We start from the raw sequence: 26,657 nt of genomic DNA, 5'->3' as shown, positions 1-26,657 counted from the left end.
GCCTGCTCCGCCCTGGTTGCCTGCACTGCCTGCTCCGCCCTGGTCGCCTGCACTGCCTTCTCCGCCCTGGCCTCCCGTACTACTGCAGTCTCCAGGCCCTCTTCCGCTCCACGGGCCTGGCCCTCCATCCCGCCCCCCGGGTCCGCCTCCGCTCCACCACCCTCCTGGACTATTGTTTCCTGGGGAGTGTCTGGAAGACACTCTTAAGGGAGGGGTTATGTAATGATTCATGTCTGTGTTCCTCTGTTTTTTCCCGTGTTTAGCAGTTCCCCATTATGTTGATTAGTCTCCCCAGGTGTTTCTTATTTACCACGCCCCCTTGTTATCTTGTTTAGCTTGTTTGCATTTGTATTTAAACCTCTGTGCTTCAGTTGTTGTTTGTCGGTCGTTGTAGCCGTTTCCTGTTTCTTGTTCAAGTCCTGAGTTTCGTGTTCTGTTGTCTGCCTGGATTTCGTGTTTTATTAAAGTAATGCTTGCATATGGATTCGCTCTCCGCTTCATTCCTGCCTCATCATAACAATGTCATTATTTGCTCAGTATCTTCTGTCACTGAATCGACTAGTTCTGTCTGATTAGTTTTGCTGTTCAGCTGGTGTGTCGTTTGCTTTCTCACTAAAGAATTTCTTCACAAATGTGGTATTTCTTTTATATTTTGAACACAATTTCTCTTTTTGGACACAATAGTGTCTGGAACTCAGCTGAATGGAGTTTGAAGCTAGCGTGAGTGAAGCGTGTAACGTTAGGGTGACCAAATGTCCTCTTTTGCCCGGACATGTCCACTTTTTACGTACTGTCCGGGGCGTCCGGGGTTATAAATTCATGAAAATGTCCGGTTTTCAACGTTTTTCATGGGACCATTAAGCATGTACTTTAAATACACGCTTGCTTTTGCACACAAAACATATGAAACCGGCTTCAGCTTCACCCCGTCTTGTTATAATCAGCGCGTTCCTCAATCCGCAGCAAGCACGTCAGAAAACAGAGGCGTGTGTGTGTGTGTGTGTGACTGTCTGTGTGTGTTCATCTCAGCCTCATTGGTCTGTCACTGCTCGTCAATGTCAGAATATTTGAACTGACCAATCAAATCAAAGTAGGCAGACTTTACGTTCACAGAATTTTAGCAGCGTGACTCGACGCTTCAGTTTATGGTCAAGTGCGAGATAAGATGCAAGTAGCTAACAGCGTAAAAAATAAATAAAGCACAAATGTAAATTCACAGATGATTTACAGAGAAAATTCCCGTGTTTTCGTTTCGGTCGGGATCCGTGTAAAGCAGAATGCATGAACTGCAAAGCTGACACGTACGTGTCAGTGTCTGATAAAGGTGCTAGCGACCTGGAAGCCCACATAAGGAAAGTATAGGCTACAAGAGAACATCAGGAGGATTGAAATAGTTTTTTACTGAAATAGTGAAGTAGATTTTTTTTTTTGTTAACCTATAGCCATGAAAATAAATAGTGTCATGTAAAAGGTGTTCAAAGCTAAACTTTTTTGTATTTTTTTTATCGTATTCTATTGTTGGGGGCCAAACTTTGAATGGAAAGGATGTATTACTTTATGTATTAAAGTACAATAACATAGTTGCAAGGTTGTGAATGCATTTGTCAAGCATTCACCCCCCAACCACGCCTACCCAAACCACACCCCGCCCCTCAACCACGCCCCCGTCCTCTTTTCTGAAAACTAAAATATGGTCACCCTAGGTCAGTGGTTTTCAAACTTTTTCAAGAGCGACTTTTTTTTTTTTGACGCGACCCATAGGCCTATATAGGCCTATTCTTAAGCCAAGCATACAGAATACAATGGGCTAAACGCGCAATAGACTTTATTCTCATTTAAAAGTGATCTGTTGTGCACAGCTGGCACAAAAATTCAGCTCAGCACTTTTCTTAACAACCGCTTTTGATGATGCACGTGCAGTGGCTTATCCGTGACGCGATCGCAACGCAAAGTTGATTCTGCACTCTTTTGATCTAGCTAAAGGGATGCTAATTAACCAGTTAACCATTAACCATTGTAAGAATTTTAACCAATTAATAGCCTACTATCGTTTGCTGTATGCTTAAAAAATACACTAAAAATATTCCACAACAAATCCTTTATATTTAATGATATTCAGAACAGAACAAGAATGAAAAAAAAAATATCTATAAACAAGCCAAAACGAAATAATTTAAAGTGAAAGTAAGCGGCGTTGGGCTCACGTAACTCATTCGAATACATTTTTTTTTTTCATATTTGCGATTTATTTGGATGCTAAACTATTATTTATTATAGGCTTCTAAGAAAAAAATGTAAATGATTATCCCCCCAAATTTAAAACATTTATTAGGCTTCAAAAAATATAACAACTTTTAATTTAAGTGAACTTAAAACACACCCCATTATAAATGTCATATTTACCTGTGCCTTTCCTGTCTTACAGGTATGAAATACACATAAATTGAAAAAGGTTATCAAAACATTCCGCACTGCATAAATTATAAACTAAATATAGATAAATCCTTATTAAAGCTACAAGCATTCTTTAGTCAAGAACAGTTAGTTGCCTAATTTTCTCTGTTTTCTTTGTCCTTTGGTTAACTTTGGTTAACTGACAGAGAGAATTAGCTGCTGCTACTTTAGGACCAGCGACGATCTCACGCATCCCATTCTCTCACTACTCTTTACTTTCATTTAAGATTTTATTGAACTCATTTAAGACTTTTCTTGTGAGGATACTCGACAAAACGGACATTTTGGCATACATGTATGTTGTTCGCTCTAGCGCGTAAGAGAACTTGATACTGGCGAGTCTGTGCGATTCTGGCGCGCGTTTATCGGTGGGTCGTGTGTAGGGATGGGACGATTACCGGTTTCACTATAAACCACGATAAAATGTACTGACGGTTAGTATTATCGTTCAAAATTTAATTATCATTAAACCCGTGTTTGATTATCGCGATTTTAGTAACTCACTGTAAATCCTGTCCAGCCAGCAACAGTCTGATGCAGGCGCAGCGCGCAATGTTGTTGTTTTTTATTCGAGAAGGAATGGCGAAAGGCAGTGGCCGTGCTCGGGAGATTTTTCAGCGTTTTAAGAGGACCAATTCTGAGGTGTGGTCATATTTTGGCTTTTACAAAAGTCCTGAGTGAAACTTAATCGAGGATGGTCACTACAATAAGGGGGAAACACTTCAAATCTGCCGAGTCCTCTTGTGTGACCATCATCCACTGTTTATAGCGAACGCAAGGCAAGTTAACTTACCATAAACTACGTCTGGGAAATAATTGGGCACAAAATGTTGTTTTGAGTTGAAATATTTTATCTCACTCACTTGAAATAAACGTGAAGCTTCCGCGAAGAAAAGTTCGCAGCAAGTGGCTTTGAGCCAAAGACGAACGAACTAGTTCAAACAAGACTATCATTGTACACTTATTATACCGAAATTTTTTTTTTTTTACCACACAATTACGGGGACATATTGAGTTGAGATTAATGTTTTAAATCTTACCTGTTTATAAATCCATTTTGTACAGCATACAAAACAATCGCCCAAGAACGGAGACGCAAGACGGCAAGTTGTATTTGAATGAAACGAGAGAGCGCGTGCGCATCCGTTGCGATACATGGATGTGCGCTGTGTTATAATAATAGACTGTAAAAAAAAAATGATATAAATATTTTCATATCGTCCCATCCCTAGTCGTGTGTATGTGTGTGTGTGTCAGGAGGACATTCAATGACAGCGCTTTCTCTTTTGTCAGGGTTCCAGACTGCGACCATTTTTTGAGAATGTGCGAGTTAAAATTGTATGTGGTCGCATTTGTGCGAGTGCATGGTCATGTACTACTCAGTTAAATTCACGCATGAATTTTCCTGCATTGAACTTGTTTTAGTGCCCGCCAAAGTGAATTTTTGTCCCGCCAAAGTCTTATTTGATCGGTGAGTAATGTAGATGAACTGCTGCGCTTGTGACAGGACATGTTTATAACTGAAAGAACGAGCAGAGAGAGAGAGAGAGAGAGAGAGAGGCGGACGCGCGCGCGCGCACTCTCTCTCTTCGGAGCCAGGCGGAAGTGTAAACAAGACTTCACCGTCTCCAAACTAAGCGCTGTCTTGCTCTCTCTCTCTCTCTCTCCCTCGCACATATTAATCAAAATAAATCGAAATGGTGGTAAAAGGTCGGAAGACCAAAGTTTCATGTGGAGCATTCAGAGATTAATTTTTTTTTTTTCAGAATTACCGCTGGGTGTGAATTGTGCTTATCTTCTCTGAAAAGCGTTCCGGACATTCAGCTGACATAAAACAACACTTTAATTAAACAAAAAAAACTATCCAGTGATGAAATGTTTTCTGTGTTGACAGAAATCTTGGATGTCCATGTCCTAACTGCTGGGATAATCACACAACGCGCATGACACGTCCAATTCGCGAACTAATGACTCCTTTGAACCGATTCATTTTAATGAATGGTTAAAACAACTGATCTTTCCAACACTGAACTCAGGAGATGTCTGAATCGGTGTATAACTAATCAGTAACACTTTACAATAAGGTTCTATACATAAATTACATAAAAAATACAGTTTTAAGCTTTAAAATAAATAAAACCACTTCTTTTTTGAAAAGCATATGACTACATTTTTCCACACAGTGCTATCAAGAATCGATAAGAGAATCTTTAAAGAATCAGATCGATAAGCAGAATCGTCAGTGGCATTGATATTGATAAAATCTTATCAATTCCAATCCCTATGTGAAGACAGTAAAATTATAATCAAACATTAAAGAACATAGGCTACATGTTTTTTTAATAGTTTTTTTTTTTAGAATTAAAAGATTAAAACATTTTTCTAACTAACGCTAACATGAGGTCTTGTGTCACTGTTAGTCTTTTTACATCAGTGCAAAACTAGGGTAGATTAAGACCACTATTCATCAGCACTGATTAATCCCATGGCATGTAGCAAAAAAAAAAAAAAAAAAGGTGCGACCAAATCATATGCTGGTGCGACCAACTGAGAAAGTTGGTAGCACCAGTGCAACCAGTGGAAAAGTTAGTCTGGAGCCCTGTTTGTCTTGTCGCACATGAACGGTTTAAAAGCATTTGCATGAATAAGAGCGGGATCATATAACGACAGCTAAAGTCACCCGTTGTTGTTTCTGGCGTTTCATCGCCTGTGCCGCAACCACGATACCACGGAGGAGCTATGTCGATGCGCGCGTCCAGGTCCAGGAACATCGCGTGCACACTATATAAATAAATAGCAAAAGGGATTTTGGATTTTGAAAAGTGGGGGGGACATGTCCCCCTGTCCCCATATGAAATTACGCCCGTGGGCTTCTTTGTACTTCTTTGTACTACTGTAAAAAATAATAATAATAAATAAAAAAATCACCCTCTTCACATGCGCAAAAATGTGCTTGGAAACATCAGTGGAGCGGTGCTTATGTTGAATGGCACGAATTGTAGGCTACTGACTATTTAAACAGAGCAGTGTAATTTTTATGTTAGGTTGACTATTTTATTTTGATAATGAACCGGCTGCAATGTCAAGATTGCAATGCTGGAATACGTTGTGTGTGTGTGTGAGGCGTCGGCGCGATGGAATCATAAAAATATACTCCGTTATTTTGTTCAGGACATCATTTGAAACTGCAGAGTATTTATTTATATTTGTGTACACTCGCAATAAAACACAACATTGTACTTTTGTAAAATAAAGAAAACAAACAAACTGCCGTCTCGGTTTCCTTTCCGTCAACTTGTTTGTGAGGCGCCGCGACTCACAGAAATGAAACAAACTCAGCAGCATGCTGTCAGCTTTTTCTTTTGTTTTATTAATCTATTAAGTGTTTAAATAGCCATATTTTGCGTTTTTCTTTTATATAGGCCTATAGACAATGATTTAATGAAAACAAATTTTGTTTTTTTATTTAATTATATTTTCCTTAAATCATCCTGGCGACCCATTTTATAAGTCTCGGTCGCGACCCAGGGTTTGAAAACCTCTGCCCTAGGTCACATTCGTATGAGGTTCAATATGGGCCAATGGATCAGAAGAAAGGTGCGGAGAAAAAAAGGACTACTGGAGAGAGGAAGGCAGCACAGCGGGTGGGTGAATTATCGACACAGAGTCAGGCGCGGAGTTTGCGGGGGGCAGGGGGAGCATTGCCCCCCCTGGTGAAACGGGTAATTGCATTTTTTCAAAAAAATTGAATTGTTTAAAAAAAAAGATATATTATAAATATTTTAAAGGACAAGTTCGGTATTTTACACTTAAAGCCCTGTTTACAGATCGTATCTGATGAAATAGAACGGTTAAGATTAAAATTTGGACACATGCTGCTGTCCCGAGAATTTTAGGTTTATTTCGCTTTTGTGGACCTATTTTGCCAAACGCGTCACACCCGTGATTCTTCCGTTGAGAGCTTGAATAATAGACACTTCAGCCCAGTTGGTGGCGATAATGCACCTTTGCCAATTGCAAAGCAAACCACGGGCATTTCATTGAATACACAGAAGAAGCAGAAGAAGAAGTGGCGGAGTAATACCGTAAAGGTGCTGCGGTCTCACAGCATGTCCTATACAAGTCAATGGAGTTGGACAAAAACTACGATAAAACCTGTTGGAAAGCATCTTTTGCAGCGATTTTTGAGGGAACATTTCAGTGAACACCCCTGACCACTCGGTGAGTTTCACGTCTTTGTAAACGAAAGTTTAATGTGTTTTTAGGTCGGAATCTTCCAGTGCATATAGACAACCATTGTGGGGGTGGGGGGGGAAGCGAAATAAACCTAAAATTCTCGGGACAGCAGCATGTGTCCAAATTTTAATCTTAACCGTTCTATTTCATCAGATACGATCTGTAAACAGGGCTTTAAGTGTAAAATACCGAACTTGTCCTTTAAATCACCTATTCTTAACCATTGGGCCGCGAGCGCCACCTGGAGGGCCGCAAAAAACTTTACGTTTTTCACCTGTGGGCCGCGAGGGCCGCGGGACCAAACAAGTTATCAATTGAAGACACCAGAATGACCACTGTTATCCATGAGACAGTTACAATACACCATCCCACCACTAGTGGCAGTAATGCCTCAGTTAGGGGCCGATCACACTGCCGCGTTTTTCAGGTTCGAAAACGCGAGGTGCACAGCACTTACCATCACACAGAACGAGCCGTGCGCTGCATTTTTTATGTTGCTAGGCAACCACTGAAAAAGCTGTCCTGTCAGTCAAGTAAACGTCAAATCTGCCGTGCCTTTTATTAACTTTATTTACTTTCTGTTAACATTGTGGTAGTTACGGTTCGTGAAGTCGTTTAGCTCCTGGTAACCTGCGAGAGCACCACAAGTTTATCCTCCATCGCACTCTCCGGGCGTTCATGCAACTGTAGCTTTCATCACTAAAACGGAAGGCCCGCCTCTCCATTCATTCGATTGGACAGTGGGAAAAAACGCGATGACGACGAGTTGCTTTTTTCCCCCAACTTCAAAAACCCGAGGCGCAGCAGGCACATAAACAGCGCGCAGAACGCTCGCTGCCATAGGAAACCAATTGAAAATAGGCGCCTCTCACTGCAAAAAAAATAAAAAAAAATAAAAAACCGCGTCAGGTGTGATCGGCCCCTTAGAAAGCATTCACGATAGCGGAGGAGTTGGTTTTACCTGCTGCTGCGGATATGTGCGGTCCGGAGGGGAACATTGGGAGTTGTAGCTTGTTCAAATTGGACTGTTGTGACTGTTACTGTTCATTTATAACAGATATGAAGAGCAACTTCAGGTCCTGCCATGCAAAAATGTAGACTGCTGAAACAATTATCAAATTATTTTGCAGATTATAAAGCTATATTTTTTCATTTGTACTTTATTTCAATTTTCATTTACAACTTATTTAATTTGAAAAATATTATTTTGAATTTATTTATTTTAGCAACACATTTTATTGTTTTTATTTTATTTATTTTTATTTATATACATTTTATATTTTTTTGTAAGTAAAATTTGTCAAATCTAACTGATTTTTGTGTTAAATATGCCTGACTTGAGCCTTTAACTTTGTTCTGGATGCAGATTGATTTGTTCCATGAATTGTTGTGTGTTTGGCATCTTGTTGTATGTGCAGGTTTACATACACATGAATAATAAACTGTTAAACTGCAAGTGGATTTCATTTAGTTATTGAATACAAATCAAACCAAGGGTGAGATCAATAGTGCTAATATTTGAATGGGCCCTGGGCCACTTTGTACTGTAAAATTTGGGCCCCGACATCAAAAAGGTTAAGAACCCCTGCTTTAAATAACACAAAACAACTAAATGGTGGTAGGTATGGTAATACATCTGATTTCATATTAGGGGTGTACTGTCCCAGTCGATTAGTCGATTAATTGGTCGATACGTTCTGGTTCGACCAAAATTCTGATTGGTCGATTTTTTGCCGCGTTCATTTCATCAGTTTTGCCGCGTTTATTTCATCAGTTTTGCCGCGCTGAGGCGCGCTCATTTCATCAGGTGGAAAGCACTAACTGCTAATGGGGGTGTTTTCAGAGTACCCTTGTTTCACTGTAACAGTCTGTCTTCAGAACACCCCCCTTGTTTTCACCTTTTTTGGATTAGCCCAACCCAAGAGAGAGCGATAACTATAGAAGGTTTGATGCTGAATATTATTTATTTAATTGTGAGAGCGTTTAATAGTCAGTCCTCTTCTAACATGTCAACAACAAAGAAATTGACAGTGTGGCAGCATTTTGTTAAAATTGATAACAGGAAAAAGGTCGAATGCAAAGTTTGCAAGCAACAGTTTTCCACAGCTCGACGACAAACATGACATATCATCTAAAAGTGGTAAGCTCACTTGTCTGCGTTAGCTTGCCCTGTCTGTTTTGAGTAGGCTATATGAACATATCAGAATTTGCATATTTCAATGTTTTAGTGTGATAACCTAACTTTTTTACTTTTTATTTGGAGCCTAATGCGCAATTGCACTGTGCTGTTGGTTGTGTTAGTTTTGAGCCTAGGATGCTTTATTTTTCAGTTATGCACTTTATTTAGTTTCTGCTCTTGATCTGGTTTGTTTAATAAATATTCTTTTTTTATTAAAGTGGACGTGCTTTTTGTGTTTATTAAGAGTAAAAGCTTTAAGTTAATAGTCTATTCGTGTCTCAGCTGCGAAGCTGAGCTCATGTTCAGCCTCGCTCGGTGCGAGGACATGCACGGTGAAATGATAGTGTCTGACAGTTATAACTTTTTATTATAACATATGACAAAAATAATTGTCTAAATTATGTTGCATATTCCTCAACAGTTCTTGTGATGATATCACTAGTTGACAACATAGTACTATTTTCGGAAATCATAAGCTATGATATTGCGCAGGTGCACGTGATGCAACGCTGTCAGAGCCGACAGACTCGATTGTCAGACTCATTTCAGTGCAAAATAATTAGGTCAAAAACGATTTAATATACTACAAATAGCCTACTCGTTTTTTATGTTTATTTATAATTAATTTAGGCGGACAACAAGGCTACCAAGTACTGCGCACAGTGCGCATCTAATTAATTTAACGTTTTTTGTTTGTTTTTTTCGTCATTTTTCGTCGAAAATTTCAGGACTTCAGTCGACCAAGATTTTCTTTGGTTGAGTACAGCCCTATTTCATATAGGCCTACTGCTTTAGTAAAAAAAATCAAAGTACATCGACAGATCTTCTTCTGATTGTTCTCCAAAATATAATCAAATGTATATTTCTGCAAGCATGTTTCAACTGGTTAACTGTGTCTACGGCAGGCAAAGGCATTAGTTTTCAAGTCGAGTTCGCACGCCACTGCGCAACAATACACACAAACTACCGCAGGATGGCGGGTGTTCATAAACTGTGAACAATGGTAGCTTTATTTAATGTAAATTAACGTATATGTCCAAAAAACGGGTAATGTCATACTTTCTAGTATCGTGGCGTAATAATCAGTTTGGTTGCTAAATGTATTACCTGAGTGAAATGAAATCGAATATCGTCCTGTGGAATCATTCATTCACAGACAGCAAACGAAGATGTTCAACTAATAAAGATCTTCATCGCTGGCAAAAATATGATGCATTTGAAGATTTGCTCTCACTTGACTGTAGGCTACTGTAGGTCCAAGGCCACTTCATCTAACGCTCTTGATGTTCTTAAATCTTCCTGTTACGACTCCGAGTCCAGTGTGAATTGAAATCGCTTCAGATTATTCAGTGCGTGCAGGAACTGAACAGAATCAGGAACTGAATCATTCAAACTGATTCGCGAACCGATTTAGACAGATCTGCCAACTTGTTTGATGAAGTCTTTGAACAGAATCGACTCAAAAGAGTGATTCATTTGTGAATTGAGCATCGCTCAAGCCCAGAAAAAAAAAGATACAGCGCGCTTGGAATAAACGACGCATTTAACAACACATATTGCATTAAAATAAAGTAACGAGAGGAACGTCGCCCAACGTAACGAAGTAAAAGTACAGTTTTTTCATTAGAAATTTACTCGAGTTAAAGTAAAAGTACCCACATTCAAATCTACTCTTAAAAGTAAATTTTTTCCAAAAAAGTACTCAAGTAAATGTAACGAAGAAAGTTACTACCCACCTCTGCTATGGAAGCTTGTTTCCGCCACAAAATAAAACATTTTAAAAGATAATTGCGACTTTTTATCTCACAATTGCGACATCTCGCAATTCTGACTTTATTTCTCAGAGATTTAAAGTCAGAATTGCGTGAAATAAAGTCGCAATTGCGTGTTATAAAGTCAGAATTCTGACTTTTTTCTCACAATTGCGACTTTATATCACGCAATTCTGACTTTATAACACGCAATTGCGACTTTATTTCACGCAATTCTGACTTTAAATCTCTGAGAAATAAAGTCAGAATTGCGAGATGTCGCAATTGTGAGATAAAAAGTCCAATTCTAAGGGAAAAAAAGACGGACTTTTTTTTTTTTTTTTACCTCAGAATAGTTTATATCTCACAATTCTGACTTTATAACACGCAATTGCGACTTTATAGGGGGTCGCAATAATTATTATTTATTTATTATTCAGTGGCGGAAACAAGCTTCTATAGGTCCCAGCTGCTACAATGATTTTTTTTTTTTTTTTTTTTTTGAAGTTGCAAAGTATTAACTTGTAAATAAATCTAATAAATAATTTTAATGTATTGCCGCGCTGTTGAGAGGGACATCTAGAGGCGAGTGAAAAGCATTGCGTAATATAAAAGTCACGCGTAGAAGACGGTTACTCAAAAACCAAAACAAAAATGAGTTTAAAACCTATGGGCTTATTTTTTTAACGAAATGTCAATCTTCATCTTTATAACAGAAGATAAAATACAATACAACAATCATCAAGATACAGTAAATCTTTAAATGTGTAACGGATTGTCTCCTTAAAAAGTGTCTTTTGTGGTGGAACAAGCAATGCTATATAGCATCTTCATTTAATCTTTGTTTTATTATTTTAGTTCATTAACTAATTGTTAACTCAACTAATTTAACGTAAAGACCTGGATACTAGAATTACTAATTAAATAAATGTCAACTAGCCTAAATGCATTGATTAGAATTGCCATTGACTAAACATTTTTCTAGTCGACTAATCTCACGTTAATATTAATTTCATGCATAAATCTTGCCGCAAAGCACCGGCAAAAGCAGGCTAATGATAATATGTCTACATTTTTTTTTTTTTTTTTTTTTAAATAGCCATTTTTATTGTGTAAAAATATATATTTTTAAATCAGTGTCGGCTGCAAACATATCTATATCTCCGCTGTAAAATGGATGCGCCTTTAGAGAGAAATGCACCTTTCATATCATATCAGCCTAATCAGCCGGTATTTGCTTTCGATTCAAATTTTTTCATTTAAAAGTGGACATTTCAAGCTTTATATAGAAATATTCATCATGTCTGTGAGGCTATACACTGTGTTTCAGTTCATTTTTGAGACGCGCTCCAGTTCACGCCACGGAGACCATGAAAGCGCGCCCTGTTTTTTTATTTTATTTTACAAAAGCACAACGTTTTCTTGTTATTATGAGTTTACGAAAATAAAAGTAGCTACTTGCGACTGATGCATTATTCTTTTCTGTATATGACCAGGAAAGATTGAGTATTTCAAGTTGTTTCCACTGTTGATAGGAAACTGCAAGTGTTCGCGCCGACGCCTGCCATGCAGTGCGCGCTGCACACTCCGCACAAACACTTTGGATATGCATTTATCTAGGTTAAAGTTAGAGCGAGCTGCCATGCCAGACGGATAAGTCCTTTTCATGTTTAACAAATCATGCATTTTCTAGCAACCGCGAGTAAGTGCTGCACCAGTTTGAAAAAGGTAAAAGCATAACGAGCGTAACGAGAGAGGGGCCCCACTAAGGGGGATGCAGAGATGTTTCTGCGTCTTTATAACATTTATGATTGTTTAAATGATCAGCCCTCGGGGCCCCCCATGAAATGCCTGGCTTGCCTGCCCTATTGCGGCGCCTGTGCATACAGGTGCAACACTGTTGTCCAAAAAATTGGTGAAGGGGGCCTTTGAGACATCCGTGCCCAGGGCACATCATCGCCATAATCCGTCCCTGGGTATAGAACAGGAAAACTTTTGAAGATGATCACAATCTCTCAAAAAACCCAGCCTTGTAGAAACACACAATCAATACTCAATACACTCATGAACAAATCATTTGTATGTACTTTAAAGCACACATTAACTCAACATTTCAACTTATTAAACACGTTGACACTTAAATATCAAACTTTGTCATACTTTATTAACTCGTTAGCATTTTCACATTTGACTAGCTTTAGCCCACGTGCAAATTAGCACTGGCTTTCCCGCTGTGCACGCACACACTAATATCAAACCCATATCAGTTCGCTGCAGTTTGCTTATATTATCAAGTTGATATTTTAAGTAGGACTCACCAAGGCAAGAAAATTGTGTATATTCAAGCAATTTCATTTTCAAGCTGCGTTCATACGCAGGGCTTTTATGTTGTTGCGTGGGTCTGCATCAGCCTCTATTTCTTAATATTTGCCTCGTCCTCTTCTCACTCCGACGACAACTTCTCAAAGTTATCGTATTCACTTAAATATCCAAACCTTTCATTATATTCGGCCTCTTTTCGCTCTAAATCTATTACTTAATGCGGGGAGTTCCTGGAGATCGCTGCGTTCTCTGACTCGCTCTCTCTCGTCTGCTGCTCAGCCTCACACTGACAGAGGCGCCCGCGCGCCCTGAATGCGCTGCTGCTATTGGCTCATTGAAGTGTCTGTCACTGCAGCACAATCAGTGATTGGGTGATTCCCCTGTCCTTCTAAAATACTTATATTTCTTTCCTCTTCTCAGCTTTTATTTATTTATTTGTGTAGCCCTGTACAAAATTCCTATAAGTTACAGAGTATAAAAGATCATTAACAGTGTAACACACACACACAAAAGAAGAAAAGTTCATAAATAGAGTTCATGTTAGTTAAAATTGGTTAAAAGGTGTGCTGGTTAAAAGTATAAATATAATATGTAGAGTTTAATAAATAAGACTATTTACAGTTAAAGTTAAATTCATATAAAAGTCTTTAAGTTTCATCTGAGAGAAAAGTAGAGAAGAAGAAGCTGTGTTTATCTGTGTAACCTAACCTGTTACCTGTCACATATCAATCATTTAATTCCTGTTTTGCTTTTGGTTGTGTTAGTACTTGAGCCAATCAGAGTAACATCACTGTGTAAGGGGCGGGACTAGTGGGACAGGTTTGTGTGAGGAGTAGTGAGCACGCATGAGGAAAAAGAGCTGTGTCCCAAAGTGAAGGCTGCATCCTCCGAAGGCCGTATTTGAAGGCCGGATGGCCGTATTTGAAGGCCGATTGCGTCACCGCGGCGCGACGAAGGACGTCCCAATTCAAAGGCTGCATCCTTGGAAGGTCGCATTTGAAGGCCGATTGCGTCACGCGGCTCGATGAAGGCTGTCCCAATTCAGTTCTGCATCCTCCGAAGTCCGTATTTGAAGGCCGGTTGCGTCATCGCGCCGCGACGAAGGCTTCCCTGATTCAAAAGCGACGCCAAATGCACCCTTCGTTTCCCCGTGAAAAGAAGGATACATAAATGGACACTTAGCGGCCTATTCTACCCCATAAGTCATTGCGCGCCGTTGACGACAGCATTTATTTACTTATTTTTAAAGGCGGCCGAGACTAGAGATCGGTGGTGGACAGCAAATTCACATTTAAATGTAAGTATTATGTTTTAATTTACTCAAATAGCTAGCGAAACCAGAGTTAAATTTCTTATAAACTTCTTCTTAACTCCTTCGTCACCATTGCGTGGCTACATTTATCATGTAGTTTTAGGCAAAACTTGTGGTAATAACGTTATTAGTTTAACGACCTATTTGTAATATTTGCACTTGTGTATTATAAGAAATATCACTCACCCAATAAAGCCCAAAACAATAAGAAAAGCAGTAGATAAGGCAATGGGGTTTCACTTTTATGTGTTTTTGTAGTGCTGTCATGCTATTTGGTTTTAACCAAATTTTAGTATACAGAAATATGATTTCTTAAGTATTTTGTATGCATGTCTTGATGTGTCATATTTTGCAGTGTTAACAATGCACTTAAGATTGCTCCTCTGTGTTAAGTACCCTTTTCTGCTTTTTTAGAACAATTCAGGAAAAAATGGGTTTATATATATATATATAAGAAAAGTAATACACACATCTTTGCTGAAATGTATTGTCCTGTTGTTGTTAACAAGCCATGGTTCATTTGCTCTGCCTTTAGGATTGCAAGTGTCCTGGGACAGGTGAGAGTGTGAGTGGGAAACCCACTGCTGAAACTTGGCCCTGATTTGTCCTCATGGATGAGGTTTTGGGACAGAGGCAATGCACCAACCCCCCTGTCCTCATCGCCTCAATCCCTGAGGACACACCAGGGCCGAGTTCAGTAGTGGGTGCCCACGGTGAGGAGGAGCCAGGGGCAGCAGCACCAGCACCACCAGTAGCACCAGCAGGAGCACCAGCACGAAGGCGGCGAGACAGGACGGGTTTTTGAACTTGATGAGAGAAGAAATGCAACTACAGAGGGAGGCAGAGGCGAGGAGTGCACAGGAAAGAAGGGAGAGGATGGACAGGCTGTTTTCTCTTCTTGAGAGAATGATTGAAAAATGTTCTACATATTCTTGTTTAACTTTTTTCACTTTTATTTTTTAAAAGAAAAATTATGTACATTTATTTTTATGCTACTTTAATTGTGTAAATAAAAGAGAATGAATTGTTCTGGACATTGTTTATTTTTGTAATGACAGTAATACTTTCTGCATGAAACAAATTCTATACCTTTTTATTTTTTCAAATAAAATTGGTAAATGAAAATCATTTGTTCTATAGGCTACATTAAAGCACTTTTTCCAACTATTTACAAAATACGTTAAACATATCAAAATCAACATAAACATTTAATTTTACAATACATAAAATAAGAAAAAAAATGATGTAGACTCTATTGAGCTGAGCTGCTGGACCGGGATGGGCTGCCCCTAAGGCCTCCTGCTGGTGGGACATCATCTGGGATTGTCTCCAGAGCGTTTGAGTGCATATTTCCACTATCCACTAAGTTGTCTACCAACAGGTTTGCAGGGCTGATTCAATCGACGGCTTTCTGAAAAAAGTACTTTTAATAACTACTGCATTTATATTAGGCTACTACTGCATTACTGCGTATATGTTGCATTTTACTTCTGTATATTTTCAATATACAGTAATATCTGGTTGTTACATTATAGCTACTTTTGTGTAGTTTAATGTAATCATATTGTGATGTGAGGAAAAAAGTACTTCAGTAGGTTACTTCACATTTGTAAGTGAATACTTAACGAAATATGCAGTTCCGAAAATTAAAGTAACAAAATTAGTCACAATATTAACAAATTGTTGCTCACTACAGCAGCGTCCCATATCAAAGGGCGCATCTGACGCGCTCGGACCGGTCTAGCCTACGAAGGATTGTTCTTGTCGCCTGGCAACTGTGACAGCTGCCGATGACGAGCGCGAGAAATACTGGACTTTTTATATTCAATTGGGTTTTGTATTCAAACAGGGCTAAACCGAAAATACATGACCTGGCAGCGCCGGGGCTAAAACATCCTCACCATGTCCTCAAGTAAAATATAAAACATAAAAATGAATGACAATAGCCAATTCTGGCTCCATAGCTGTTTACTGTATCAAAATGAATGATCAGGATAGTAGCTGTCCTCTCGCACTGTTGCTTGGCGCCAGGAGCGGTGATCGGGAACACCTGGCTGCGCAATTAGGAAATCCAAGGAAGGCTACATGGAGCGTCCTTCAGAGGACGCATAGGCTGCATCCTTGAAGTCTGAGTCCTTCGAAGGATGCAGCCTTCAACATTGGGACACAGCTAAGGACAGACGCTATGATGAGAGAGCTAATGAAGGAGGCATTGTGGTGTGGGAAGCATTAATGTTTTGTTATGAAGGTCGACTACTCGTGGTCCTGACAAAAAAAATAAATAAACTTTGGTGTGACCTGCAAGAGGTGAATATGATTGTGTATGCCTGTAATTTTGTGCTATATCGAACTGTTATAGTTAAGAGACTGGATGTATAACGTGGTTAGCGACATGCTAGCTAGCGGTAGCATTCTGTGCCAATGTGCTCATATTTTGTAGTTTTAGCATTGTGATATCTCTAAAGCTAAAGCAAAGCTAACGCTAATTCAATAAGAGATAGTGTTTGATAATGTGGTTAAATTCAGATAATATGCTCTAAGGAGACGGACGTTGGTGAGAGAGAGAAAGAGAGAGAGAGCTTGATAACTTTGAAGAGAAGCTACTTACCTTTTTGCAGAGTGAAGGGAGAACCTTAGAGGACATACAAGGTCTATGTTCCCCCACCAAAGAGGGTAACAGCAACCCTGAAGACATCATCCGTGCGGTCGGTGATGTCATGAGCAGAACAAACAAACAACATGACAGTCACCCATACGTCTGCGGACATTCTCCGGGGTCAGTCCCACCCCAACTGGAGAAGAGACCTTAGATAACTGGTTGGAACAAGCAACACTCTTAGTAGAGGAAGGTGAGTGCTCCGACAAAGAAAAACGGCGTCGGATACTGGAAAGTCTCAAAGGGCCCGCCTTTGAAATCATTAAAGCTGTGCGCCTGACTCAACCTGATGCTAGCCCACGTGAGTACATAAAGGCTATAGAGAGCATTTTTGGTACAGTAGAGTCCCCAGAAGAACTATACTTGTCGTTTAGAGCCCTCCACCAACAGCCTGGTGAGCGTCTGTCTGAGTTCCTACGAAGAGTAGAAAAATCCCTTGTCAAAGTAGTACAGGGAGGTGGTTTAACTGTTAGCGCTGCCAATAGCGCTCGTTTAGAGCAGCTTCTTAGAGGGTCTACCTCTGAACTCATGTTGCTTCAGTTGAAAATTAGGGAGCGGAGTAGTAATCCCCCTACATTCTTGAACCTGTTAAGAGAAGTGATGGAAGAGGAGGTTCGCCAGTCAGCCAGACAAAGCCGTGCGTACACACCTCAGCGTGTACGCACTGTCCAAGCTGAAAAGGAGAAAGAACCTGAATCAGTCTCTAGGAGTGAACTGCAAGCTCAGATTCGAGAATTGAGAGCGCAGCTAGAGCAGAGAAGCAACCTACAACCTCAGCCAACCTCTGATGAATCCTTTACAGGTCTGAAAGAGAAACAAAAACAGAAAAATTAGTCACAGAGTGAATTGCAATCGCTAAGGAAACAAGTGAAAGCCCTAGAAAATAAAATGAGTGTAATGGCAGTGAAATACACATCAGACCCCCCACGAGAACACACACCCCAGCCTCACCGATACAAAGCAGCTCCAGTTCACAAGCCCGCTCATTCCAAAGTTTTTCCTCCCCGACAAGACAAGGATGAGTTTTTCTGTTATCGGTGTGGGGAAAATGGCCACATAGCCACCAGATGTACTGCTCCTGAGAATCTCCAGAAAGTTATTAGAAAGCTCATACGCTTGGTGCGAGTTTCCCCTTTACCAAACCAAGAGAACCCAAATCCTGCAGCTGAAGATGTAGCTAGAACCAATAAGGTTGAAGTCCCAGAACCTAACACTGACTTACCTGAAGGGCTCGTAGGTCCATCATTTATTCACACCATCAAAGTTAATGATGTGGTCTGCGATGCTCTCATCGACAGTGGGTCTAATGTGACTATTATTTTTGAAAGCTGGTATAACAAACACTTACCTGATGTCCAGATAAAACCCCTCTCTGGTCTTGGACTCTGGGGCCTTTCAGACACTGAGTTTCCTTACAAAGGATATGTTGTGGTTGAGATGGAGTTCACTGAAGAGATCACTGGTGTATTGGGACGAGTAGAAGTGCTTGCTTTAATCTGCCCTGAGCCAAGAAACCAGCAACAAACCCCTGGCGGAATGTTTTCTCATTGCATGAGTGGGATGTTGGTCGCGCCAAGGGTGTTGAACACCACATACGCCTGCATGACCCCAGACCCTTCAGGGAGAGGTCAAGGAAACTAGCCCCTGCAGACATAGACGACGTGCGGCGACACATACAACAACTACTGGCCACTGGCATTATCACTGAGTCCCGTAGCCCGTACGCCTCACCAATCGTTGTAGTCCGCAAAAAGAATGGGAAGATAAGAATCTGTATTGATTACAGAACACTGAACAACCGCACCACACCAGACCAGTACACAATGCCACGCATTGACGACGCCTTGGATTCTCTATCAGGCAGCCAATGGTTTTCAGTTCTGGATTTGCGCAGCGGTTACTACCAGATAGAGATGGCTCCAGAGGACAAAGAGAAGACAGCGTTCATTTGCCCTCTCGGTTTCTATCAATTTGAGCGCATGCCCCAAGGAATCACAGGAGCGCCAGCAACATTTCAGCGCTTAATGGAAAAGGCTGTAGGCGATATGCATCTTCTGGAAGCTCTCGTGTACTTGGATGATATCATCATTTTCGGCAAGACACTTGAGGAGCACGAGCAACGTCTTCTCAAAGTGTTGGACAGACTAGAGGAGGTCGGATTGAAGGTTTCTATTGACAAATGCCAATTCTGTCAGGCCGAGGTCAAGTATGTGGGTCACATTGTTTCTGCTAACGGAATAGCTACGGATCCAGACAAAGTGGAGGTAGTAAAGCATTGGAAAGAGCCCACTCACCTGAAACCGCTGAAGTCCTTCCTCGGATTTTGTAGTTATTATCGGAGGTTCATTGCAAACTACTCTGCCATTGTCCGTCCCCTCTCCGAGCTCACCAAGGGTTACGCCCCCACTTGGCAAGACCCCAAGACTAAAAAAAGTGTTGACCCAAGCAAAGTCTATTTCAAGCCATCAGAGCCGTTTGGAGAGCGATGGACTAAGACCTGCCAGGACGCTTTTGACCGTATTCGTGACTGTTTGATCAATGCCCCAGTGCTAGCTTTTGCTGACAAAACCGTACATCTTACATGTGGACGCCAGTATGAATGGTTTAGGCGCTGTCCTGAACCAGGAATATCCTGAGGGCCTCAGGCCAGTAGCTTTTGCCAGTCGTAAGCTTAAAGACTCAGAACACAACTATCCAGTCCATCAATTGGAATTTCTGGCATTAAAATGGGCTGTCGTGGACAAGTTTCACAATTACTTGTATGGAGCAAAGTTTATAGTAAGAACTGACAATAACCCATTAAAATATGTGTTGACCTCCGCCAAACTCAGTGCAGTCGGACATCGTTGGCTCGCCGCCCTCGCCACCTACGATTTCACCATCCAGTATCGACCTGGGAGACACAATATTGATGCTGACTTGTTGTCCAGACAGTACTCTTCAGAGGAGACAAAAGAGTGGACTAGTGTCCCACCTGCTGGCATCAAAGCCCTCTGCAAAAGAGCCTGTGTCAGTGAAGAGGCTGATGTGCCAGACAGATTAGTTGATCAGTTGGGAGCTCCTGCCACCGCAGTCCCTGAAGCTTATGTGTTTCCAGTGAACCTTAGCATGAATACACTTGACCAATTGAGCTCAAAAGACATTCAAGCATCACAAGATATGGACCCAACAATTGGACCATTAAAGAAAACACTGGAGAAGAATAAAGGCCTGAAACGCTCAGAGAACGACTCACCTGAAACTGTGCTGCTCCTTCGTGAAAGCCGCAAGTTGGAGTTAAGAGATGGATTACTCTACAGAGTAAAAGAAAAGATGTGCGGAAAACAGATCAAACAACTTGTCTTGCCCACAAGATACCGCCCAATGGTGTTAAGGTCTCTACATGATGAGTGTGGACACTTGGGAGTCGAACGCACCACCGAACTGATCAAGGACAGATTTTATTGGCCGCGAATGACAGCTGAGGTCGAGCAGTACATTCGAACCTGTGGTAGATGTATCTCCAGAAAGACACTCCCTCAGCATGCCTCGCCCTTAAACCAAATAACAAGTAATGGCCCCTTGGATTTAGTTTGTATTGATTTTTTGCAAATAGAGCCTGACTCTAAAGGTGTTGCTAATGTGTTGGTAGTGACAGACCATTATACACGTTACGCACAAGCATTTGCTACAAAAGATCAAAAGGCTATCACAGTTGCAAGAGTATTGTGGGACAAGTATTTTGTGCACTATGGCCTACCTGCAAGGATACACTCGGATCAGGGCCGAGATTTTGAAAGTCGCCTGATAAAAGAACTCTTGTCCATGCTTGGGGTTCGGAAGTCAAGAACATCTCCCTACCACCCTCAAGGGGATGCCCAACCAGAACGTTTCAATCGAACACTTTTAGCCATGCTTGGTACCCTGGATGCTGTACAGAAACAACATTGGAGTCAACATATCACCTACCTGGTACATGCATACAATTGCACAAAAAATGATTCCACGGGATACTCCCCTTATCATCTCATGTTCGGAAGGGAAGCAAGGTTACCCATTGACATCTGTTTTGGAATCTCACCAAATGGTGAAAGTGAAACCTCCTACCAACAGTACGTTGCCAGGATGAGGAAAGAGTTGCAAAAAGCTTATTAGTTGGCATCTGACGATGCTACAAAGAATCACCTGAAAAATAAAGCCCGATATGACCAACGTGTGAGAGACCTACCTTTGGAGAAAGGAGACAGAATTTTCATACAGAATGTGGGTCTAAAAGGCAAACATAAACTCCAAGATCGATGGAAATCAATACCATATGTTGTTGTGGAGAAGTTGCCTCACCTGCCTGTTTATAAGGTCAAACCAGAGCATGGTTCAGGTGTGCTGAAAACTCTCCATCGAGATCATCTGTTGCCCATCGGTTACATGGTCAGGATGTTTAACCCATCAGATGATGCAAGCTCTGTTCGGAGACCTGTAACAAGAACTCAACGTACTCAGAAACGTCAACCAACCAAGTCTGAAGAAAGTGACACAGAGTCATCAGGTTCAGAGTTTGAAACTGTCCACAAACCTCCAGATTTTGATATGGATGAGGTCCGGAGATGGATAAACATAAATCACTCTGTGGAGAATGATGAGAGTGAAAACTCTGAGGAGGATGGAAAAGCTGAGGAGGAAAGCTGTGAAGTTACAGAAACTCAACAACTTACAGAAACAGAGAATGAGGAACCGCTTGAAGGTGCTGCACCTCCTCTGTCACACTCCGATATTCAAGAGACAAATACTGAATCTGTGGAAGAAGATTCTCAAGATTCAGAAGAGGGAGCAAGCTCACCTCCCTTACAAAAAAACAGACGTAATATAGCTGTTGAAAGTGCAAAAAGTGAAAGGTCTTCTACAGTCCGGACATCCCTGAGAAAACCAAAGCCACCTATGAGATTTACTTATGAGAAACCTGGTCATCCATCTTTTGAACCAGTTACCATCATGCACCATGGCATGGTCATCCAACTCAAGTTAAACCCTCCAGACCAAGACAACAAACCAAGGAAAAAGTCCAAAACATCCCAAAGGTATATGGAGGAGGATAAAAGGAATCACCCTTTCAAGTTGAAGAGGGACAAAAGGTGTGATGAGGACATCTACACATTCAGAAGCGGGAGGGTGTAGCCCTGTACAAAATTCCTATAAGTTACAGAGTATAAAAGATCATTAACAGTGTAACACACACACACAAAAGAAGAAAAGTTCATAAACAGAGTTCATGTTAGTTAAAATTGGTTAAAAGGTGTGCTGGTTAAAAGTATAAATATAATATGTAGAGTTTAATAAATAAGACTATTTACAGTTAAAGTTAAATTCATATAAAAGTCTTTAAGTTTCATCTGAGAGAAAAGTAGAGAAGAAGAAGCTGTGTTTATCTGTGTAACCTAACCTGTTACCTGTCACATATCAATCATTTAATTCCTGTTTTGCTTTTGGTTGTGTTAGTACTTGAGCCAATCAGAGTAACATCACTGTGTAAGGGGCGGGACTAGTGGGACAGATTTGTGTGAGGAGTAGTGAGCACGCATGAGGAAAAAGGACAGACGCTATGATGAGAGAGCTATTGAAGGAGGCATCGTGGTGTGGGAAGCATTAATGTTTTGTTATGAAGGTCGACTACTCGTGGTCCTGAAAAAAAAAAAAAAAACTTTGGTGTGACCTGCAAGAGGTGAATATGATTGTGTATGCCTGTAATTTTGTGCTATATCGAACTGTTATAGTTAAGAGACTGGATGTATAACGTGGTTAGCGACATGCTAGCTAGCGGTAGCATTCTGTGCCAATGTGCTCATATGTTGTAGTTTTAGCATTGTGATATCTCTAAAGCTAAAGCAAAGCTAACGCTAATTCAATAAGAGATAGTGTTTGATAATGTGGTTAAATTCAGATAATATGCTCTAAGGAGACGGACGTTGGTGAGAGAGAGAAAGAGAGAGAGACGGGTTTCCAACCGAATGCCCTGCTGTTTCTGCCCTGCTGTTCTGCGTGCCCTGCTGCTGTGCTTCTTCCTTTGCCATTACCTTTGCCATTACCATCGCCATTACCATCGCCATTACCATTGCCTTTGCTGTACTGACTTAACCTGGATTCGTGAGTACTAACATTCACATGCACGTGCTTTTTTTTGTTTATGCTCAGTTCTGAGTGAAGCGGCCATTTCAGTTTTTAGGCCCCACTGCACACAAAGTGTCGTCAAACAGGCCTGCAACGAGTTTGGACATTTCTCAGAGGGAATAAATAATTGTTTAACTTCAATATAACCACAGAAAAGGTTTTCCTTTTGGGAAAGTGAAGTTTTTCCTTTTTAAGTTTTTTTATATATATTTTTTTTTTATCTCTTTTCATGCCTATGTGATTTGTTTTTATTTTATTCTAAGATACATTTATCTTCTATTTCATGTTGTAAATAAATACTTGTGAATATTTTTTGCAACTAAAATACAGTTGTGGTGGTCTTTACAAGAATAGCCAAGCGTATTACAAATATACATTTATTAAGTAACATACAAAACAGGTTGTATTTCCCTACAACGAGCCCAGTCCCGGTCTCATTGTATTAACCACTCCAGCTTTATCTTCTAACTACATGGGACCAGGGTTACATTTGTTTAACCCTTAAAGGGATAGTTCACTTTGAAATAAAATTTTGGTATGTTTTAGCTTACCTCAAGGGCATCCAAGATGTAGGTCTCTTTGTTTCCGCAGTAGTTTCAATTTTGATATTTTTAGGTCAAACCGTTCTTGTCTGTCAGTCATATAATGCAGGTCTATGGTCACCACCTCAAAGAGCATGCACAGAGTCCAAATGAAACAATTCCCCATCGTAAGTACACATTGATGGCCTAAGACACGAAACGAGCGGTTTGTGTGAGAAAACGAACAGTATTTATAGTGTTTTTACTTCTTGTAAATTTAATTTCAAAGTGAACTATCCCTTTAACTCACATCCTTATTCCTTTACTGGTAACCCGGGTTACATAAGGAATATAGCTAGAGCTAATGATAAAATTAAATGTTTATTTAACCCTATCATGCATGACGACAACATTTGTGGAGTGGACAGTTAATTTAACTCAATTTAGGGTTCATTTATCATGGTAATTTTCTCCAAACAACTTGAGGGCAGTGTCAGTAGATTGACAGCGATATTTTGTAACAATGGCTACTGTCTTGGATTCCAACTATTCATTTTGCTTGATGACATCATTAATCCAAGATGGCTGACAGCGATAGCCATTTGCCAAATGCTCCAGGCATATCTGTGAAAAACTTTTATACAAGAGGACAATTGAGGTAAAAAAAAGTACAGTAAAGTATGATGATTATGTTCAGGGCCAGCAAGGCCTTCTCTGCTGGCCTAAACTCTATCAGAATCACTGACTGGGCTTTAATATATTTTTTCCATTAATGTGTTTCCATTAAATTATTCCCTATAGTACATTCTTGTTAATTCCATAGCTTTTCTCTTGGTTGCGCTGCTTCCAGTAGTGTATATTTATGTTAGAGCTTTTATCCAATCATATTTCAGCCATCATGTGTTGCCAGGGTCAAAGAATTCTGCCTTGAGGCCTTCAGAATCAATAGTGCGGGCGCCTGTAGCTTAAAATTAATGAAACGGTTGCTTTAACGAATCAGATAATCAGTCAGATTTAATCAGCCAATCAGATTTCGATTTGACTGCAACGGGTCCATCTAGCAGGCGTACATGTAACGTCGGCATTTTCACATCCTTTGATTGGATGGCCAGAGCATGTACTATTACTAGTAGTCAGAGCTAGCAAACAGCATATATAGCGAACTGTATACACTAAAATATATCACTGTTGATTTAATAGTTTTAAACACACAAATTAATGTTTCTCTCCCTCCTCGACCCACAGCAGTTTTAAATCTACCGGGGAAAAAATCCAGCTTAACGCAGAGTCACGGAACACTATTCGATCTGTCCGGGTAAAAACAGAATTAACTGGCTGTAATGTATGCCATGCCCATGTCTGATTAAAAAAAAAAAAAAAAAAAAGTCAAAGCACAAAAGTCAAAAACTCACTGTTGGAACTGAAACGCGCAGATAACCTGTACAACAGAGTAATTGAAGTCTTCTTGAGGAAATAAATAAATATGTATGTAACCCAGACTAATTCAGTATTATAAAATATATTTTTGTAAATTAATGAGGTTCACAAAAACGTAAATAATTAAAGATTGGTGATGTTAACAAACCCTTTTCGTAGAATAAATTGTGTGGGAAAAATTATTTGTTATATTTAGGGTTATAATATCTAGTTCTAGGGCTAGAACTTCCTGCTCAGCTACTGTTCGGGCGCTCTTGCTTACTGCTCCGCGCTTTGCTCTATCGCTTTTATATTTTATCTTCTATACTTTTATAATTTTAGCTCCTTTTATCACCTAATTTTAACTTCAGCAAATCAGCACAGTGCTCAAACGACAAAGTTTGGATTACTACAAAAACGCAGAATTCTTCTACCCGACCAGCTTACATTCCGGGGAAGGAAAACACAACTGCCTACAAGGATAAGAGAGAAAATGCCTCTTCTGGAATCTACTTGCTGCACTAACTGCCACAGACTTTTACAAAGGATTGCAGTTCTTGAAACAAAGTTATTTACGGGACCACCAAACCAGACGGAACACACAACAGAGCTTCGTCATGGACGCCCTCAGCATATAGCCGGTGAATCCCATGAAACTAGTGCTCCTCGACAGGTAGAGAAACAAGCCGATCGACTTACAAATCGATGGCACAAACAGGGAGCGAGACCCAAAGACACTCGAGACATCAGATTGTCACGAGCCCCACATATTGCCGCAGTAGCATCCTCTACCCCAGATACAGCTCTGACAAAGATTGCAAACACTGGTCTCCTACCAACACCTATACATCTTGAGAACAGATTTGAAGTACTAATGAATGTAAATGAGGAATCCCGAAACGTGATGAATGTGATCGAACACAGACTGTATCAGCCAGTAGCTAACACTGATGCTAACTGGCGCTCAAGGTCGAGCAGACAGCGGCACTCAGCTCAGAGCACAGCCGAGCCCAGGACTCTGATAGTGGGGGACTCCATAATCAGAAACATTAGCAGCAGGGATACAACTACATGCTGCCTTCCACAAGCAACAACTTCTGATATAAACAGGGAACTTCAGAACATTCTGATGAAACATAAGACTGCAAATCGACTCATCATTCATGTGGGGAAGAATGATATTCATAAAGAGCAGTCAGAACTCCTTAAGAAGGATTTCAATGAACTTTTTGAAACACTTAAAAAACTGAAAGTTCAGACATTCATCAGTGGACCACTCCCAGCAAGAGGGACAAACAGGTTTTCACGGTTGCTTGGGATTAATACATGGCTGCAAAAAACCTGCAATATAAAAGGAGTAAACTTCATTGACAACTTCAATCTCTTCTGGAGTCAGAGACAACTATTTCATCGGGATGGCCATCACCCAAACAAACTTGGTTCAAGAGTGTTAAAGGACAATATCTACTTCTCCCTCAATCATCCTTCTGCAGTGTGTGCCAATCCACTCAATCAGAATGGCACACACACACCTGGACACAGTATGAATGACCACAGGACTTCACTTCAGAATGGACATGATGTTGACATATCACACAAGGATAATGATAACACCACTGAGCCACAACAACCTCTGCTCACGGACACAATCTCAGCAGAGCCATGCCCA

The 26,657-nt window shown here is 40.4% G+C and overlaps 1 protein-coding gene and 2 long non-coding RNA genes across 3 annotated transcripts in view; 2 read left to right on the top strand and 1 right to left on the bottom strand.

Annotated features, from left to right (window-relative positions):
• LOC309474951 (uncharacterized protein) overlaps nucleotides 1-26,657 on the top strand; it is a gene marked incomplete at both ends in the record, with an annotated part of 355,810 nt that overhangs the window by 121,232 nt on the left and 207,921 nt on the right. The window lies entirely within an intron of this gene.
• LOC309476450 overlaps nucleotides 1-26,657 on the bottom strand; it is a 115,940-nt gene that overhangs the window by 47,685 nt on the left and 41,598 nt on the right. The window lies entirely within an intron of this gene.
• LOC309476805 lies at nucleotides 13,794-15,288 on the top strand. The gene is made up of 2 exons (XR_014198372.1): nucleotides 13,794-14,239; nucleotides 14,790-15,288. It is a non-coding gene; the product is annotated as an uncharacterized lncRNA (long non-coding RNA).

The sequence above is a fragment of the Leuciscus leuciscus genome (assembly GCF_965113295.1).
Source record: "Leuciscus leuciscus genome assembly, chromosome: 15".
Classification (NCBI taxonomy): Eukaryota; Metazoa; Chordata; class Actinopteri; order Cypriniformes; family Leuciscidae; genus Leuciscus; species Leuciscus leuciscus.
The sequence above is the reverse complement of the archived record's forward strand: the minus strand, read 5'-3'. Positions and strand labels throughout refer to the sequence as shown.